This window comes from Triticum aestivum, chromosome 5A (assembly GCF_018294505.1).
Source record: "Triticum aestivum cultivar Chinese Spring chromosome 5A, IWGSC CS RefSeq v2.1, whole genome shotgun sequence".
Classification (NCBI taxonomy): domain Eukaryota; kingdom Viridiplantae; phylum Streptophyta; class Magnoliopsida; order Poales; family Poaceae; genus Triticum; species Triticum aestivum.
The window spans coordinates 607,786,904-607,792,078 of record NC_057806.1 but is presented as its reverse complement, the minus strand read 5'-3'; positions in this window follow the sequence as shown (position 1 = coordinate 607,792,078).

The following is a 5,175-nucleotide window of genomic DNA, read 5'->3' as shown; positions in this document are numbered from 1 at the left end:
AGCAGTATTAATTTCACAAGATTCAGCATCGGTAAGAGGAGCAATCAGAGTGCTAATAAAATCATTGCTGTTGGTATTGGTGAAGTCACATAATTTAGTATTATCTTGAGCCATCATGACAAGCAAGCAAACTAACACACAAGCAAACAAAAAGCAAGCGGACAAAAAGAGGCAAATAGAGAAAGAGAGGGAGGATAGAGAGAGAGGGCGAATAAAACGGCAAGGGTGAAGTGGGGGGAGAGGAAAACGAGAGGCAAATGGCAAATAATGTAATGCGGGAGATTAGGGTATGTGATGGGTACTTGGTATGTTGACTTTTGCGTAGACCTCCCCGGCAACGGCGCCAGAAATCCTTCTTGCTACCTCTTGAGCACTGCGTTGGTTTTCCCCGAAGAGGAAGGGATGATGCAGCAAAGTAGCGTAAGTATTTCCCTCACTTTTTGAGAACCAAGGTATAAATCCAGTAGGAGGCTATGCGCGAGTCCCTCGCACCCGCACAAAACAAATAAATCCTCGCAACCAACGCAAATAGGGGTTGTCAGTCCCTATAAGGCCACTTACGAGAGTGAGATCTGATAGATATGATAAGATAATATTTTTGGTATTTTTATGATAAAGATGCAAAGTAAAATAAAGGCAAAGTAAATAGCAAAGGAAATAACTAAGTAGTAGGAGATTAATATGATAAAGATAGACCCGGAGGCCATAGGTTTCACTAGTGGCTTCTCTCGAGAGCATAAGTATTCTACGGTGGGTGAACAAATTACTGTTGAGCAATTGACAGAATATAGCATAGTTATGAGAATATCTAGGTATGATCATGTATATAGGCATCACGTCCGAGACAAGTAGACCGACTCCTGCCTGCATCTACTACTATTACTCCACTCATCGACCGCTATCCAGGCATGCATCTAGAGTATTAAGTTAAAAACAGAGTAACGCCTTAAGCAAGATGACATGATGTAGAGGGATAGACTCATGCAATATGAAGAAAACCCCATCTTGTTATCCTCGATGGCAACAATACAATACATGCCTTGCTGCCCCTACTGTCACTGGGAAAGGACACCGAAAGATTGAACCCAAAGCTAAGCACTTCTCCCATTGCAAGAAAAATCAATCTAGTAGGCCAAACCAAACTGATAATTCGAAGAGACTTGCAAAGATAACCAATCATACATAAAAGATTTCAGAGAAGATTCAAATATTATTCATAGATAGACTTGATAATAAACCCACAATTCATCGGTCTCAACAAACACACCGCAAAAACAAGATTACATCGAATAGATCTCCACAAGAGAGGGGGAGAACATTGTATTGAGATCCAAAAAGAGAGAAGAAGTCATCTAGCTACTAACTATGGACCCGTAGGTCTGAGGTAAACTACTCACACTTCATCGGAGGGGCTATGGTGTTGATGTAGAAGCCCTCCATGATCGATGCCCCCTCCGGCGGAGCTCCGAAACAGGCCCCAAGATGGGATCTCATGGATACAGAAAGTTGCGGCGGTGGAATTAGGTTTTTGGCTCCGTATCTGATCGTTTGGGGGTACGTAGGTATATATAGGAGGAAGGAGTACGTCGGTGGAGCAACAGGGGGCCCACGAGGGTGGAGGGCATGCTTGGGGTGGGGGGAGGGGGAGGGGTAGGCGCACTCCTACCTCGTGGCCTCCTCTTTTATTCCTTGACATAGGGTCCAAGTCTCCCTGGTCTTGTTCGTTGAGAAAATCATGTTCCCGAAGGTTTAATTCCGTTTGGACTCCATTTGATATTCCTTTTCTTCGAAACCCTAAAACAGGCAAAAAACAGCAATTCTGGGCTAGGCCTCCGGTTAATAGGTTAGTCCCAAAAATAATATAAAAGTGGATAATAAAGCCCAATAATGTCCAAAACAGTAGATAATATAGCATGGAGCAATCAAAAATTATAGATATGTTGGAGACGTATCACTCCAGCCCCGTAAGTCCCCCTCAATCTCCTCCTCCCCACGTGCGCCTCCACTAGCTAGCTAGGCTCCGATCGATTCACCGCGGCGGCTTGCCATGTTTTGGGATTTCACGTGGGGGAAAGGGATTTAGGGATTGCACGGTGGCTCCACGCTTCGATGCGACGTGTTCCAGGCTTGTTTCCTCACATGATTGGGGAGAGAGTAGGGAGAGAGGGGTTAGGTGAGAGAGAAGTATAGGCTTTTTGTTGGGCGGCGGGAGCACTGCAAGAGAGGTACAGGAGGCGGCGGGAGCTGCTGGACAGCGCGCGGTGGGAGGAGCAGCAGCGAGAGAGCAGGGAGTCGGCGATCGGCAAGCAGAGGACCAGGAAGAATGGGAAGGGGAAGGAGCAGGAGAATGGCGGAGAGGGCGGCAAGTTAATTAGGTCAGCAATTCGCCAGGGTATCTGATGGATCCAAATCGACCCAAATCGAATGAACTGTGCTGCCCTTGCCAAACGAACTGTGACTGTTCATCGCTGACGCTGACCCTTGTTGTTGGAGATTAAAGCGGTGAAGGTGTAGTTATTAGTACGACTCTGCTCGTCGGTGAAGCTGATGCAGGTTTTGTCCATTTTTAGCACCGGACTGGAGAGGCAGCGTGTGTTGATGGTTTGGTGGCGTCCTTATAGAGCACGTAGTCGGGGTTGGTGCCACTGAGCACGGCCCAGAAGAGCAGCAGGGCCTCCCGGCGAGAGCAGCCCGGGCGCCGAGCCTCAGTGATGCAAGAGAGGGGTTAGGTGAGAGGGGTTAGGTGAGAGTATAGAGAGGGGTTAATTGAGGAACTAATCCAGATGCACAAGTTTGGTCAGCCAAACTTGGTCGAATCCAGGAGACAGAGAAGGAAGCGGGTAGAGGCGGGAGGTGGGATTGAGGGTAGCAGAAGGGAGCAAGTGAACTGACCTGAGCGAGGGGGGGATTAAGGGCAGCAGAAGGGCGGAGGCTTGGTTTCTTCTTCCTTGGCTGCTGTCCCTAGAGTAGTGGCGGCGGCGGTGCCTAGTGTTCCAGGGTTTAGAGAGGGGTTCTCTCTCTCGTCCTGCCATGACTTTTGTTTAGTGGCGGCGGCGGCGGTGCCTAGTGTCCTAGGGTTTAGAGATGGGTTCTCTCTCTCGATTGAACTACTTTTGCTTGTCTACTTGCGCAATAATGGCAATATGCCATTTATCTTATTATTAGGCTCTATTTGGGTTACATGATCTCTATTAGGTTATTGTCTGAACAGAACTACAATTTAGTTGTTATTTTGCTTGCCATGTGAACCTGATGTGTATTCTCTATGATGTGAACCTGATGTGTATATTATTCAAAACCTGATGTGTATTGAAAACTTTATGTTTACCTTTTGGATCGTTAATCCTTTAATCATATTGCTTTAGGGAAATGGCACCACCCCCACCACCACCATGTCGACGGTGCAAGTCAAGGTGCGCCAGCAGCCTTGCAACTGGCACGCTGTTCGGCATCTACTTCGAGTCTAGTTTTCTGCATGCAGCGGTAATAAATTATATGAAAGTAGTAACCACTATTTTGTTTTTAGTATTATTGGCATTAATGCATCGTGTATATATCATTTTGCTTTTTGTACACAGATCGTCCCATGCAATGTGAGGTCAGAATTCAACAAGCTGACCGGAGACTCTTTGACCTTTGAGGCTCCTGGGGGCCCCTACACTATGGAGGTTGAGAAAGGACGAAATATGACGTAGGTGGAAGGAGATGGATGGGTTCATTTCATCGCCCACATACGTATTGATACGTCTCCGTCGTATCTACTTTTCCAAACACTTTTGCCCTTGTTTTGGACTCTAACTTGTATGATTTGAATGGAACTAACCGGGACTGACGCTGTTTTCAGCAGAATTACCATGGTGTTGTTTTAGTGCAGAAAACAAATATTATCGGAATGACCTGAAACTCCACGAAACATCTTAGAAAAAACAATAAAAAATCCTCGCCAAAGATGAAGACCAGGGGGCCCACACCCTTCTCACGAGGGTGGGGGTGCGCCCCCCTAGGGCGTGCCCCCCTACCTCATGGGCCCCCTATTGCGTGTCCGACTCCAACTCTACCTCCATATATTGAGTTTCGATGAGAAAAAAAATCAGAGAGAAGAAATCATCGTGTTTTACGATACGGAGCCGCCGCCAAGCCCTAAAATCTCTCGGGAGGGCTGATCTGGAGTCCGTTCGGGGCTCCAGAGAGGGGGATTCGTCGCCGTCGTCATCATCAACCATCCTCCATCACCAATTTCATGATGATCACCGCCGTGCGTGAGTAATTGCATCGTAGGCTTGTTGGACGGTGATGGGTTGGATGAGATTTATCATGTAATCGAGTTAGTTTTGTTAGGGTTTGATCCCTAGTATCCATTATGTTCTGAGATTGATGTTGCTATGACTTTGCTATGCTTAATTCTTGTCACTAGGGCCCGAGTGCCATGATTTCAGATCTGAACCTATTATGTTTTCATGAATATATGTGAGTTCTTGATCCTATCTTGCAAGTCTATAGTCACCTACTATGTGTTATGATCCGGCAACCCCGAAGTGACAATAATCGGGACCACTCCCGGTGATGACCATAGTTTGAGGAGTTCATGTATTCACTATGTGCTAATGCTTTGTTCCGGTTCTCTATTAAAAGGAGGCCTTAATATCCCTTAGTTTCCAATAGGACCCCGCTGCCACGGGAGGGTAGGACAAAAGATGTCATGCAAGTTCTTTTCCATAAGCACGTATGACTATATACGGAATACATGCCTACATTACATTGATGAATTGGAGCTAGTTCTGTGTCACCCTATGTTATGACTGTTACATGATGAACCGCATCCGGCATAATTATCCATCACTGATCCGGTGCCTACGAGTTTTCCATATACTGGTTTACGCTTATTTACTTTCCCGCTGCTACTGTTACAATCACTACAAAATACCAAAAACATTACTTTTGCTGTCTTTACTTTTGTTGCCGCTACCACCACTATCATATTACTTTGCTACTAAACACTTTGCTGCAGATACTAAGTTTCCAGGTGTGGTTGAATTGACAACTCAGCTGCTAATACTTGAGAATATTCTTTGGCTCCCCTTGTGTCGAATCAATAAATTTGGGTTGAATACTCTACCCTCGAAAGCTGTTGCGATCCCCTATACTTGTGGATTATCAAGACTAATTTCTGGCGCC